Source organism: Rutilus rutilus (assembly GCF_951802725.1).
Source record: "Rutilus rutilus genome assembly, chromosome: 20".
In the NCBI taxonomy this organism is placed as follows: domain Eukaryota; kingdom Metazoa; phylum Chordata; class Actinopteri; order Cypriniformes; family Leuciscidae; genus Rutilus; species Rutilus rutilus.
In genome coordinates, this window is record NC_140225.1 from 25,358,453 (window position 1) to 25,374,830 (window position 16,378).

General features: G+C 39.9%; 1 long non-coding RNA gene across 1 annotated transcript; it reads left to right on the forward strand.

Annotated features, from left to right (window-relative positions):
• Positions 1–901: 901 nt before the first annotated feature.
• Positions 902–14,697, forward strand: LOC311279869. Its single transcript, XR_014625594.1, has 2 exons — positions 902–983; positions 14,414–14,697. It is a non-coding gene; the product is annotated as an uncharacterized lncRNA (long non-coding RNA).
• Positions 14,698–16,378: the final 1,681 nt, after the last annotated feature.

Sequence of the window (16,378 nt, forward strand, 5' to 3'; positions counted from 1 at the left end):
TTAGATGGATACCGAGGTTTTAGGTTGGGTAGAATCTGCAATCTCTGACCCAGTTTGTTTGCTGGCTGAAATACGCTGTGTTTCCTGCCAACTGGCATCCCGGGTGTTGGGTGAACTGTCAGTGGGCGAGATCAAACACACCAAAACAAAAACAGACATTCCAACACGGAACGCACATTTCAAAGTAAAATAATTGGCTTTAGAAGTGTGTTTCAGAGAAATGAACATGTGAACTCATCATGTTTCCTAAATATCTGCAAAACATATGGTATTTTTATGCTTAAGTAGAGTGAAAAAGTTACATACAGCACCTTTAACTGCTGTTTTTCTCAGTACTTTCATTTTTGTTGTGTGTTTATTTTGTCATTAAGAGAAAAGCATGCAGCACATTTTTACATATTCATCTAAGTATCTAGTATATTGGGGCCATAAAAAAACAACAACTCTTACTGTGCAAAACATCTCTGTATCATACAGCCTCTTGTGACTTATTCTACGCAATCTGAAGTTGTTTGGGTATCACCTCGATATGGACTGTTTAAGAGAACCTGTGCAGACAGCTTGTTTGATAACCTCTGAACCCACAAACCATTCAATTTCTTCAGTCACCCCTCTTTGACTGCTACAGACCTGCTAACGAGAGAACACATGCCCTCTCAAAGCCACATCTGCTTGTCAAGAAATGACACATTGTCATGTCTTTATTATTTGTGAATGATGTCTAAGCCGCTGGAGCTGAAGGTGCTAGTGTGTTTGTGCGTAAATGAGCACTCTTGGCTTCTTGAGTGTTGCACACACCCTTTTGAGGTTTGGATTAGTTAATCCATCATCACTCTCCAAGCTATATCAACAATGTTTTCTGAAGAAACTGGGTGAGGCAAAGCTTCAGCAGAAATATGAAAGAGAATGAAAGAGAAAGCAAGGAATAGACATACTAAACCACGATCGAGACAAACGCGACTACAATAAGATGGCCAAAAAAAGTAAGTAAATTGGTTTAAAAGATGTGAATGCAAACAAACTGAGGTTTCACAGACTCCCTTCAGATTGGACATTTTGGGGTCAGGTATGCCAGCGTCAGGTCAGAGCCCTCCATACACAACACTGTCCACCAGGACACTACGATCTGTGGGAAGAAACAAAATAGCCATAATAGACAGTACATGATGCAATTGTAGGAGCCTAAATGCAGTTAACTGATAAATAATTTCATTTATGCGTTAAATAGTAATTTACATGATTCATTTATGTGGAGGAAATTGAAGGGAATATTTTACAGTATTTACAGGTTGATGCAGTTAATATTTACGGTAATGCAATGAGTTAATTTTGTAATTATCTAAAACGTGTGTGGATAATTTAAAGTGCATTTATATTACATTAGTGATATTTTTGGGAATAGAGGACTGTTATCGCATTTTTACCTTTAACTGCATGTACCTTTAATTGTTTGGAATACTCTCGCGAGAATTTAAAAGTTTTCTGAGATAACAGTCAGGCAAGCAGAGAGTGGAGCCTCACAGTTTTTTGACCTTTTTTCTCTATCTCCCTTTCTTTTTTGTCGTTAATTAATCTTTTCATTTTCTGTAATATTCCTGTGCTGATGTTTTTGTTGCTAACTGAGTAAACGGATACATTTTTTCACGAGTGGTTCTGTGGATTTATTGATGTGGATTCTGACGAAGGGAGTGGACAAAGTGTCAATCTAGGGCTTCATTAAGTGGAAACCTACATTTTTTGTAAAAAAACTAGCTCTGCATGGATTATTGGACTTTGGAACGGCCTGACTCGAGACAAAGGACGGAAGGAGGAAACTTTCACGGTGAATCCGTAAGTCGTAGCTTTGCTTGCTCTGCTGTGGATCGTTCATGAGGAGCGCGGTTGGTGTGCGCACCGCCGTAAGAGAGAAATAAATAAATAAAAGGACGCCGTTCGGCTGAACGACGAAGTGGAACGCATTGTGTGTGTGTTAAGTTTACCTACGGTTTTGACATTTGCATTAATTAAGTGTGGAAACGTTCGTTTGTTATGGATGAACAAGACAGTGAAAAGCGGACAGTAAAAATGACTGAGAAGGCTGTGGAAGAACACAAGTCTAGACAACTCCATGCACGCAGGTATAAGTTATCCCAGCTAACGAGCATGATAAAGCATATTGAACAATTAATGGAAGATGATGCAAACGCCGACATTGTTAAAAATAAATTGCGTGTGGATTTCAGTGGTTTGCAGCAAGAATTTTCCGACTTAAATTCTGGTTTGAGAAGATTTATGTCTGAAGAAGAATTCCTGGATAATCAAAAGAATTGGTTTGATCTTAAAAATAAGTCAATAAATGATTTCTTCTGGAAATGTGAGGAATGGATGAAAGATGTCATGAAACGCTCTGAGCAGGCTGAAGAGTGTGATAAACATGTAATGCCCACAGATAGTAGGTCTACATCATCAAAAACCACAACGAAACGCTCAAGCAGACCTGGATCACGATGTGGAAGTGTTTCATCATCATCTTCAGTCAGAATAAAGGCAGAAATGGAGCGTGCTTCATTAAAGGCAAAGGCTGCAGCTTTAAGAGAGAAGCTAGCCATAGAAAAAGAAGAAGCAGATTGGCATGCAGAAAAAAGATGCAGGGAAGCTCAGCTGCAAGCAGAAGAAAAGCGGCGAGAGGCGGAGTTTGAGGCTGAGCAAAAAAGAATAGAGGCTGCGATAAAGGCTAGAAAGGAGATGCATGCGATGCAGACTGCTCTTGCAGAGTCAGATGCAAAAATGGAAGTTTTGCAAAAATATGAGTGCACACAAGCAGCCGAGAGCAGTATAGAAGCTAATGAACAGATCGCTGAAACAAAGGTGAACACCACCTACCAACCACCAACACAGCACACCCCGACTACGTCCAATCTTGAAAACAAGGCTCAGCTAGCAAGGCCACAAAGAGCCCTGCCTGCATCGAACATGGACCTCAATGATGGACCAGTGCTTGATAGTTTATGCAAGGCTATCTCTCAGCAAGTTGATGTCACTGAGTACCTTGTGAAGAATCACAAAGCCACATTACTCCCTGAGCTCACCATTCCAACATTCAAGGGTGATCCGCTTGAGTATAAATCCTTTATCAGATCTATTGAACACGGAGTTGAAGATCGCACTGGTGACAGTCGTGATCGCTTACAGTTTTTGTTGCAGTACACAAGTGGACAACCACATGAGTTGGTAAAAAGCTGCATTCATATGGAACCCTCAGCAGGTTATGCTAAAGCGAAAGAAATGCTGAAGGAGTTTTACGGTGATGACTACAAGATTGCAGAAGCCTACATAAAGGAGGCTTTGGATTGGCAGACAATCAAATCAGAAGATGGCGCTGCACTGCAGTCTTTCGCATTGTTCCTCACAGGCTGCTGCAACACAATGACTGATATAAGCTACATGGAAGACTTGGACAACACAGCTAACATAAAGGCACTAGCTAACAAGCTGCCGTACAAGCTCAAAGAAGCTTGGAGAAAGTCTGCGTGCGACCTACAAGAAAAAACAAAAAAAAGGGTGAAGTTCAAGGATTTTGTCGAATTTGTCAACAAGCAAGTTAGATATTTACTACACCCACTCTATGGGAACATACAAGAAACCACCACCAGACCAAAACAACCAGTACAACAGAAAACACACCTAAAATACGCAGAGACACTCAAACCAAAGAAAGTATTCACAGCAGCCATTGTCTCCACCCAAACTGAAAATGACAAACAACCAACGCCAAAAACACAAAATGTCTTAGTGGATGCAAACAGCAAGCCTTGTGTTTATTGCAAGGGAGAGCAACACAGTCTCACAGTCTGCAGAAAACTCAAGAGCAAGCCGCACAAAGAAAAGATTGACTTCCTGCGAAGCAAGGGTCTGTGTTTTGCATGTTTGAAACATGGTCATATGAGTAGCAGCTGTAAAGAGAAAGCTCAATGTCAAGAATGTTCTCGACTGCATCCCACACTGCTGCACATGAACACTAAAGGCTTGCGAGAAGAAGCCACAAGCGAGCGTTGTGAGCAGCAATCTGTTTCAAGTGCCCTTGTACACATGAAAGAAACTTTTGCTGTCACCGGGGCCGGTAAGGAAAACTGTGCTCTTTCGATCATTCCAGTGTGTGTCAAAGCACAAAAGGGAACCAAGGCAGTGACAACATACGCATTTTTGGATCCAGGTAGCTCAGCTACTTTCGCTACGGAGTCTTTAATAAACCAGCTGAATATGAACGGACGCAATACAAGCATCTTGTTGCAAACAATGGGGAATGAATCTATTGTTAACACTTGCATTGTGAAAGGAATGGAAATCAGTAGCTTGGATGGCAATCACTTTATTGAACTTTCAGAGGTGTTTTCACAGAAAAACATCCCTGTAACCAAAGACAATATTCCCCGCCAAGAGGATGTTGACAGTTGGCCTCATCTAAAGGAGGTGAAACTCCCCACTATCCAAGCAGAGGTTGGATTACTCATAGGAGCAAATGTTCCCAAGGCATTGGAGCCACTGCAGGTGGTTAGCAGCATGGATGACGGCCCATACGCTGTAAGAACAATATTAGGCTGGACAGTAAATGGGCCACTCAGAGGTGGAAGTGGTATGAGGGAGACAAACACATTGACAGGAGTCACCACCAATCGTATCTCTGTAGCCAAGCTTGAAGAGCTCTGGCAACTGCAGTTCAAGCAGGACTTTCCTGATGCTGGACAAAACGAAGACACTGAAATGTCCAAAGATGATCACCAGTTTATTGACATGGTGTCTCAGTCCTCAAAACTTGTGGATGGTCATTACAGTGTTTGCCTACCGGTGAAGAACAAGTCATTAAGCATGCCAAACAACAGATCAGTCGCAGAGCAACGTGCATTGAACCTACGGAAAAGATTCTCCAGAGATGTCAAGTTTCATGCAGAATATGTTGCATTTATGGATGATCTCCTCAAGAAAGGCTACGCAGTGAAGCTGGAAAGCGTTGAATGTCAGCCAACTGAGGGACGAACATGGTATCTGCCTCATCACGGAGTTAGACATCCAGTTAAGCAAAAACTGCGTGTTGTTTTTGATTGTGGAGCGAGCTTTCAAGGAACATCACTGAACCAACAGCTCCTGCAGGGACCGGACCTAACAAGCTCGCTGGTGGGGGTCCTCTTAAGGTTCCGACAAGAGACCGTGGCGGTCATGGCTGACGTGGAGGCTATGTTCCACCAGGTCAGAGTCAGTGATGAAGACACGGATTTCTTCAGGTTTCTTTGGTGGCCTGAGGGGAACTGTGAGCAGGCACTTGTTGAACACAAGATGTTGGTCCACATCTTTGGTGCGACGTCTTCGCCAAGTGTTGCAACTTTTGCACTTCAGAAATGTGCTACAGATTTTGAGGATGAATTTGGTCAAGAAGCTGCCAAAACAGTGAAGAAGAATTTTTATGTAGACGATTGTCTTAAGTCAGTTACAGATGAAGACACCGCAATTACCCTTTGCGCTGACTTGAGGAGCATGTTGGCAAAAGGTGGATTTCGACTAACGAAATGGTCGAGTAACAGTCGAAGGTTGCTCAACTCCATTCCTGAAGAGGAAAGGGCCAAGGGTTTTCAGGATTTGGACTTGGATGAAGATAACTTGCCAATGGAGAGAGCATTGGGAATCCAGTGGTGTGCCGAAACGGATCAGTTCAAGTTCAAAATCAACCTCAAGGTTCGACCACACACTAGGAGAGGTCTGCTTTCCCTCGTCTGTTCCATTTTTGATCCGATGGGTTTTCTTGCTCCTGTAGTATTGCCTGCCAAAAGAATCTTGCAAGACTTATGCCGGCAGAAGTATAGCTGGGATGAAGACCTGCCTGATAACGTCATTAAGAGTTGGAAAAGGTGGATGTCTGGATTGCAACAGCTTGAGACCTTTGGAGTTGACAGATGTGTTAAGTCAAAGCAGTTTGGTGCGCCAGTCTTTGCACAGTTACATCATTTTGCTGATGCTAGTCAAGACGCATACGGAACAACAAGTTACCTACTGCTACGCACTGCAAGCGGTGAAGCTCAATCCACCCTGATTATGGCAAAGGCAAGGGTTGCGCCCTTAAAGTCTCCAACCATACCAAGAATGGAATTGACTGCAGCCACAGTTGCCGTCAAGATGGACAAGCTTCTGAAGAAAGAGCTTGAACTGGAACTTAACGAATCAATATTTTGGACAGATAGCACGGCTGTGCTGAAGTATTTGAACAGTGAAGGCACAAGATTCAAGACTTTCGTTGCCAATAGGATCACAACAATCCTGGAGCACTCTCAGACTTCACAGTGGAGATACGTTAATACCAATCTGAATCCTGCTGATCATGTCTCGAGAGGACAGACTGTTGAAGCGTTCTTGAATAGCGAAAGCTGGCTTTCAGGACCAAGTTTCCTGCTCTGTGCACAAGACCAGTGGCCCAAAAATCCAGATCCTGGAATGCTGGACATTGACGACTCAGAGGTTAAAAAGGTAGTTCAAGCGCATGTTATTCAGACGCAAGAGCCCAAAGATGCTATGGAACAGTTGATGACCTATTACTCATCTTGGACAAAACTAAAACGCGCTGTGGCCTGGTTTCTGAAATTCAAAGATTTGCTTAAGGAACTGAAAGCAAAGAGAAAGGAACCAAATTCACACGGAGAAAACAGAATTAATCAGTTCAAGAAAACTTTCAAAGGAACACACCTAACCTGTGAAGGTTTGACTGAAGCAGAAAGAGAAATCGTGAAATACTTTCAAAAACAAAGCTTCAAAGAAGACTTGACTATGCTAAAGGAACATCAAAGGGTAAAGAAGAGTAGTTCACTCTACAAGCTGAACCCTGTACTTCAAAACGGAGTCATTAGAGTTGGTGGAAGGATGAGCCGCGCAGCAATGCCAGAGGATTCCAAGCAGCAAGCCATCTTGTCAAAAGATTCACACATCACGATGCTTGTGCTGAAGCACATTCACGATGCTACAGCTCATGCTGGGAGAAATCATATGTTGGCACAACTGCGTCAAAGATTCTGGGTCCCCGGCGCTAACGGCGCTATTAGAAAGTTCCTGTCCAGGTGCATCAGCTGTAAGAAACTACACGGAACTGCCGGTAAGCAACTCATGGCTGATCTACCAAGATGCAGGGTCCTGCCTGACAGTCCTCCATTCACAAGAGTCGGTGTTGACTACTTTGGTCCATTTTTGGTGAAAAGAGGAAGAGGGCAAATAAAGAGATACGGTGTCATCTTTACATGTCTTGCCATACGAGCCGTACATCTAGAAGTAGCATCTTCGCTTGACACTGATGCATGCCTCAATGCAATTAGAAGATTTATTGCAAGAAGAGGACAAGTCAAAGAGATGTACTCTGATAATGGAACCAACTTCAGGTCGGCTGACAGTGAGTTAAAAAAATCAATAAAAGAATGGAACACCAGCAAGATAGCAAAGAACTTGCAAGAGAAGGGAGTTCAGTGGCACTTTAATCCGCCAGCAGGTTCTCACCACGGAGGAAGCTGGGAGCGGCTGATCCGCTCTGTGAGAAAAATTCTGAACATCTCAGTGAAGGAACAACTTTTGGATGAAGAAGGTCTCCATACCTTACTGTGTGAAGCTGAGGCCATCATAAACAGCAGGCCAATCACCCAGGCATCTTCGGATCTCAACGATTTAGAGGCCTTAACGCCCAACCACCTTTTGTTACTCAAGGTCAAGCCTGAGTTACCCCCAGGAGTGTTCAGCAAGGATGACCAGTACTCTAACCGCAGATGGAGGCAAGTCCAGTACCTCGCGGATGTCTTCTGGAAACGCTGGTGTAAAGAATATCTTATGCAGCTCCAGGAACGTCAACGATGGTCCACTCCTGGAAGAAACTTCAGTGTTGGTGATGTAGTGCTGATTGTAGATGATACATCGCCCAGAAATTCATGGCCACTTGGAAGAATTGTGGAGATTTTTCCTGACAAGAAAGGCTTCGTTCGTCAAGTGAAAGTCAAGACTAAGAGCAGCGAGCTTTGTCGTCCGATAACAAAGCTATGTCTTCTTCAAGGATCTGAGGACAATTTATAGCCTAAACTGTTCCAAAGGAAAGACCCTATTTCGGACGGGGCGAAGACCAAGAATATTTCTTTAGAGAGTTTGTTAGTTAGCATGTAGGCTCCTTTAATTTATGGTTTGAGTAATTGTTTCAAGGACATTGATAACAATTAGGGGCCGGTAATGTAGGAGCCTAAATGCAGTTAACTGATAAATAATTTCATTTATGCGTTAAATAGTAATTTACATGATTCATTTTTGTGGAGGAAATTGAAGGGAATATTTTACAGTATTTACAGGTTGATGCAGTTAATATTTACGGTAATGCAATGAGTTAATTTTGTAATTATCTAAAACGTGTGTGGATAATTTAAAGTGCATTTATATTACATTAGTGATATTTTTGGGAATAGAGGACTGTTATCGCATTTTTACCTTTAACTGCATGTACCTTTAATTGTTTGGAATACTCTCGCGAGAATTTAAAAGTTTTCTGAGATAACAGTCAGGCAAGCAGAGAGTGGAGCCTCACAGTTTTTTGACCTTTTTTCTCTATCTCCCTTTCTTTTTTGTCGTTAATTAATCATTTCATTTTCTGTAATATTCCTGTGCTGATGTTTTTGTTGCTAACTGAGTAAACGGATACATTTTTTCACGAGTGGTTCTGTGGATTTATTGATGTGGATTCTGACGAAGGGAGTGGACAAAGTGTCAATCTAGGGCTTCATTAAGTGGAAACCTACAGCAATACTCTGGAGCCTTAATTGAGTTCTTAGTTGTTTCATTTAAGTAGCTCAGATATTTATCCTCAAATTCTGTAGAAAGAATATAAACAAACAACTATTAAACAATCGTTAAGAAACAGCATAGAGCTATAAATTAAAGTGGGTAGCATAGCTCAGGTCAGCTCAGTTGGGAAATTATATACATCAGATATCTAAGTATCTTGGCAAATGTAAGCACACTGTGAGACATTGTTGAGATCTTTTCTGAAACTCTAGGATATACATGTGTATACAATTAAAGAGAAGACAAGTGTGATCATACTTCTTTTCAAATCTGAGGATTCCAAACCTATGCATTTTATTAATAATTTCATAAGACCATGTTATATGTGTGTTTAGAGAAGGCTAATAAAAATGCTACTGAAATTATTTATGGCCCCTACACTGTAAAAAAGCAATATACAGTGAACTATATACAGCGAAAAACTGTAATAGCTCTCACGGGACATTTCATGTAATTTTACAGTAAAATACTGTTAAATGTACGGACTTTGGAAGTACACTGTAAAAAAAAACGTACTGTTGCATTTACTGTACCTTACCGTAAAAAATACGGTAGCAATTTTTGTTTCACATCATTGAACTAAAATGTACGGTAAAAAACTGGCTGTGGTTGCCAGTACTTTACCGTTAAAAAACATGGTAGAAATATTTATGTTTTACGGCATTTAACTAAAGTTTACGGTAAAAAACTGGCAGCTGGTTTGCAAGTGAATTACCGTAAAAAATATGGTAGTAATATTTTAGGTTTTACAGCAGTAATCTAAAGATTACGGTAAAAAAATGGCAGCTGTGGTTGCCAGTACTTATATACTTATCTACGGTAGAAATATTTGAGGTTTTATGGCATTGAACTCGGTTTATGGTATAAAAGACAAACCTGCCAGTTGTGGTTGCCTGTAATTTAAAAATATTGTATTGCAAATCAATTTGTCATAAAAGTTATTATTGAGAATTACCAGAGGTTTAGACATTGATGTTTTATTGAAAATAATAAAGTTTGAAGTCACCATTATGCAGATGAGTATTTGCTTTAGTTGGGCTCTTGACCCTTGATTTTCTAACCTTAGATTTTCTCGGACTGTTTTAACTGTGTGTTTATAAAACACATTTGTTATGGCATGAAAATCAGAGAGAAAATGTGATGTGTTGTTTGCCATTTGTTGATTATGACATGATTGTCATAAAGTGACCTCACTGATCTCATAAAGAGTATTATCTTTCATTGTATAATACTAATATATTTCACGTTTTTGAGTATAATAGCTCTGTGACACTACTGCATGTGAATCAGCAGTGACAAACAGATAATCTGAAAAACTTTAAAAACACAGTGTACAAAAAAGGTTTTGAACTACTGCACGATTTAGACCAACACAGACATCAAGAATCAGCGTATGAATCTCAACAATGGTGACAATCAACAAAATAATCAGATAAAACTCTGAACATCACAAAACAAGCTACTAAAAGGTTGCAACAAAAACAACAGCAAAAATAAAAGCAGATAATAATAAAAGAAAATACTAAGGCAATTCAGCATAATTTATTCATGCTGCAGTGCATGCTGGGAGATATTGATGAGTTTTGATTGATGGCTCCCATCATGCACTGCACTTTTATCATCACTGTTGTTGAGATTCATATGCTGATTCTTGATGTCTGTGTGTATCTGTAAGATACTGTAGTTCAAACCTTTATTGTGCACAATGTTTTTAAAATTCTTCAGATTATCACAACACTGATGGATCACATGCTGTAGAATCATAGGGCTACTACAACGAATAATGTAAAATTAATAATCCATATAATCAAATATAAGGCTCTATTTTATGTCATCATCATCAACACATAACCAACATCACCTGATTCATTTTCTCTCTGGTTTTCAGTTACAGCAGCAAGAGAAAAACTAATGTTAGAAAGTCGAGCGTCAAGAGCCCAACTAAAGCAGACACTGATCACCATCATGGTAACTTCAAATGAAACAATAAATCATCAGCATCTAAACCTCTGTTAATTCTCAAACAGAGCTGTAGACTCCTGGCAGAAATAAAGTCAGTCTGGTTAGTAATAAGTGAAGCTGGTAATGCTGTTTGTGGAGTTGTTTAATCCTCTGATGAGATCTTCAGATATTTAATGTCTTCTTTTATCTTCAGTTGATCTAAGGCTGTGGCTGAAGTCAGTTGTAGTTCTTGTGTTTCTGCTCGTCGCTTCTCTTTTTTCTGTTCTTGTTGAAAACTAATGTCGGTGAACATTAAATCATGTGGTTTACCGCCTGTATTATTATGGTGGCTATCAGTATATTACAAAAGTATAAAGCAGATTTTAATACTTTAGTGAAATTGAATGATAACGTTTATTGGTTAATGAAATATAAGGCTTGTCCCGTGAGAACTAAAAGGTTACTACCATATTTTTTTACGGTAAAATACTGCCAACCAAACTGACTTTTTTTTTTATCGTAAATTTCACAGGTTTTTTACATAGTGGGGTTTTTTTTTTTTTTTTTTTTTTGCCAGTAAATTTAAGTCCCGTAAAACATAAAAGGTTGCCACCATATTTTTTATGATAAAATACTGGCAACCACAGCTGCCGTTTTTTTACCGTAAATTTCACAGGTTTTTTTTAACAGTGATAACTCCCCTGCACTCTAATGTCTGGCGTGGAGACCTGCCCATTCATGACTCTATAGAGCTGGTAAGTCCCGCCCCCTTCGCTAACCCCGCTGGACCTCTAGGTTGAAAAATCGTCAATGCAAGTGAATGGGAGAAAATAATTATTTTCTGGTCCCGTTTGAATTGTGCCATGAATGTGAACATATGTTGTCTGTGAATTTTTTATATAATCTTTCGTGTGAAGAATGCTACAATTTAGCGGGTAGAAGTTTGATACGGTTAGACTTTGTGTGAGAGCACTTTGTGGACTACAAGTCTTCGCTGCTTTCGACGCGTTTGAAACGTCACCACCATTCGCACACGGACACTAGCTCACGGATCCTGCTAAACATGACTGTGTCTTTGGTGCACTTCACCGCCTTCTTTCAGGGAGAGGACAAAATCGTTGAGGTTGGCGAAAACCACGGGTAAGTCAACTTTATGGGGTGACGTCACATAGGCGACATGTAGTCTTTCTCGTTATGTCTTTTCCACAACTGCTAGCCGAAGAATCATACCATATACTGTTAAACTCGTAACATGAAAGATTATATAAAAAATTCACAGACAACATATGTTCACATTCATGGCACAATTCAAACGGGACCAGAAAATAATTATTTTCTCCCATTCACTTGCATTGACGATTTTTCAACCTAGAGGTCCAGCGGGGTTTTACGGAAGGGGCGGGACTTACCAGCTCTATAGGCTAGTTGCACGTGGCCGCCATTTTGGATTTCAGATCAGCAAGGGTGTGCTTAGACACTTCCGGTTTCGCATTACGCCCGGTGCAGGGAGCCGGAGAAAGCCAAAATTTATCTTTTATAGTTGTTTATAGAATCAATTATCACTTAAAATACTACTAAGATCCACATTACTATCACACGAGCTAATGGCAATTAAATGCATGGATGCATAGTCAGATTAATGAATGAAATACAACTGTTCATGAACAGAAGATTGTATTTGACTCATGCTGCATACGCATACGCAATGACAGTTATGCCTACTGTAAATATAGAGTTACAACTACGATTAGAGTTCATAAATTCTAAATGATCTAAATCAGAGGTCCCCAACCCCCGGGCCGCGGACCGGTACCGGTCCGTGGGACATTTGGTACCGGGCCTCACAGAAAGAATATATAACTTAACGTATTTTCCGGACTATAAATCGCTCCGGAGTATATGTCGCATCAGTAAAAAAATGCGTCATGAAGAAGAAAAAACATAATATAGCCTAAGTCGCACTGGACTATAAGTCGCATTAATTTAGAAATGTAGCCTATTTCACAAACAAAATATATAATAATAATAATAATAATAATTGTTCGGATGGGACAGTTCACCCTTACGGACGTGAGCGCTCTGAAAGCGGCACAAAAAGACTGCTTTAAAACTTTCACAGAGACCTCAGACAGAAAGCAAAAAGCCTGTCTTTAAATTGTATTTCGTTTTGTATTAATTGTATCTTAAAGGTCCCGTTGCATGCGATTCCATGTTTCAAACTTTAGTTAGTGTGTAATGTTGCTGTTAGAGCATAAATAATATCTGTAAAATTATAAAGCTCAAAGTTCAATGCCAAGCGAGATATTTTATTTAACAGAAGTTGACTACAAAAAACGGCTCGATTGGACTACACCCCTCTACATCCTGCATTAGTGACATCACCAGAACCGTTTCTTGACTAACCTCCGCCCACAGGAATGCTCCCTCAACTCTACTGGCTACTTGCGCACTTCTTATAACTTAGCCTACTGTGTTTACTCAGCTCTTACGGTGATTTTCTGAAGTAAAACTGACGCTTCATCTTTTGTGTGATGTACAATAAACTTTATTAAACTCATCAGTACATGTTTGATCATCATTCAGACAGCAGACTTGTAGGCTATTAATAAATAATGGATACATAGCCTACAAGCAGATGACAAATACGTTATAATAACCGTAATTAAACTACTAAACCATACCTGTTTCATCTCTATACAGCAATCTGACTCTGTAGGCATTATTGTCCGACTCGAAATGAACGCCGTTACTGAGAGTTTCTCATCATTCCGTGAGATGAATTTTTCCTGACAGACTGAGCACGAGCTCATGAAGCTCCGCCCCCTGTGTCGTCCAGCAGCACCTCATTTGCATTTAAAGGGGACACACTGAAACGGCTCGTTTTTCTGAGCCCCAAAAAATGTCAATTTAAACATGCTGTAAAAAATGATCTGTTGGGTATTTTGAGCTCAAACTTCACATACACACTCTGGGGACATCAGAGACTTATTTTACATCTTGTGAAAAGGGGCATAGAACGGGACCTTTAATTTTAATCAATGTTTCATCACCCAATTGCCTGGATTTAATAAGAAGTAAATATAATAGTGTAAAGGACCACTTTGGAGTTTAATGTATGTTGTTGATTAAATGAAATATGGGTTGGGTTATTGGTAAAATATTTGTTTAATGTTTGTACTTTATTCAAATAATTCTATAATTTGTATGCGCTTTAATGTTATCTGTATGTGATTGACCGGAAATCCTATGCACCTGTGATGTTGAAATTTGTCCCTTTGGTGGCACCGTAGTTTGCACAAGAGAAGATGAGCTTTTAAAAGGTAGCTGGCGGGTGTGAATGGTACGCAACTGTGTTTGAGCCTACATGGATTTTATTTGAATTGTTTGTTCGTGAACTTAAATAATTCGACGCCCGTTTCATGACGGAAGAAAGGACTATCGTATATTGTTTGCATTCCTTGGTGAGCGCAGCGAGGTACGATATGTTTTATTCATATATAAATCTGAATATTGTTTGCACATATGTATGGTTTATTTTGCTGTGTAATTAATGTTTGTCATCCTAAATGTTTGTTTACGTAATGACGTCTGTAGCCGTGAAACCAAGTGTGTGAAATGTTTGTTGTATGTATGTTTTTTAATACAGTTTTCACGGTGCTAAGGTGAGGATGAATTGAAAGTTGAACGTCATGCTGGTTTGGCGAACTAAATAAAGAAACACCTTATGCATCAGTCGAGACTCTCTCTTTTGGATCCAAGGGCTGCTACAGTGAAAACTCGACGCTACATCTGAGTCATCTGCTGTGTCGTCTTCGTTCCGGAGGTCGCCATTGTTTGTTCCACACATCCAGGCAAGGTCGTATATTGGTAGCACGTTTAACAGAGACTAGATGCGGTGAGAGACTTTGGTTATCGAAAAAAAAAAGAAAACGAACAAACTGAACTGTTTACTTACATGGCCATATCCTGATTGATCCAAGTCGTAAGGCTAAATAACAGACTCTGGTGTTTATGAGTGAATTGTGAAATATTTGAAAAGGTCACATATAATATGAAATGTTTAATGGTTTATTTTCACTCTTAAAATTTAAAACTTGTGAAATGTGAAACTGTATGTTAAAGAGCTGTATATCTCGAAAATTAACTTTAGCCATTCTAATTTTTATTAAGCTGTCTTGAATATTTAAAGTGTTTTTTGGTATTTATTTGACATTTTGGGGTAGGTCTATCTTAATATTTGAAGTGAGTAGTGTTAGGTTACACCACCATCTTATAACCACAGCTCCCTGAATCACTTAAATCTAGAAATACATCAATTAGTGATACAAACATGTCAGAAGAGGAATCTAGATGCTCAGAAGAAACAGTCTCTCGTGAACGAAAGCTTACAGAAAAGGGCAAACAAATGCGTGAAGAGGAAGCTAAAAGGCACGTAAAGGCATTTTTGAAAGCCTATGAATCTTGGAAGCAGATAGCACGAGAAGCTAGAACTAGGCTTAAGAAATTCTGTTTTAAGGAGGATCTTGATAAAATAAACCGACACATTCAGAGTGGATATGACCGTGTAAATCAAAATTATGAGCCACTTCAATGAAATTCTCTTAGCACACCAGAGATTGTGCAGAAATTGGATGCTTGTAACACACTGACAACAGAAATATGTGACCTTGTGAGTAGACGGCTTGATGTAGGTCTAGTTCAAGAGACCTTTAAAGAGGAAGCTGAAAAAGAAAGAGTGCGAATGATTTTAAGTCGTGAAGAATATAAATCTGTCTTTGGTGAGACAAGCACTGAAAGTGTTATTTCAGAAGAATCCATAAAATTAGATAACCTGTCAATCACAAGCTCTAAGGCTTCTAGCAAGCGAGCAGATGCGGAAGCAGATCTCGCAGCCAAATTAGAACAGGCAAAGTCTATTGAAGAGATACAAGCTCAACAGGCCAAACTTATTGAGCTGGAAAGTGAATGGAAACTCCATGAGTCACAAATGTTGATAGAAATGAAGCAGAAACAAGTAGAAGTGGAACTGAAGTTAGAAGAGGAGAAAACAAGGCTAAAAATGCTGCAAGCAAGCATAGATGTGAAAGTGGCTGCAGCTCGAGTTAGAACATACAATAAACTGGAAGGTGATGTGGAGAACATGGTGGGAGAACCAAATACAGCCTCTGTTGTCAGAACCACTCCGGCTACATATTCAAACAGACAACTAGATACAGGAGTCTCCCTGTTCCAATCGCAACCATCATCTCAGAGTGTAACAGCCAACTTAGCTGAAGCAATTGCAAGCTCATTAAGTCTAAATCGTCTGCCTGTTCCTGAACCAACCATGTTTGCTGGTGATCCTTTGAAATTTGTTGACTTTTGGATGTCGTTCACAATTCTGATTGACAGGAAACCTATCTCTGCTAGTGAAAAAATGCTTTATTTGAAAGGCTACCTCTCAGGAGAGGCACGGAAGGCTGTGGAAGGATTCTTTTACCGGAACTCTGATGATGCATATGAAGGTGCTTGGGCAGTTTTAAAGGACAGGTATGGAAATCCATTCATTGTGCAGAAAGCGTTTCGAGATAAGCTGATGAAATGGCCTAAGATTAGTCCTAATGATTCTCTG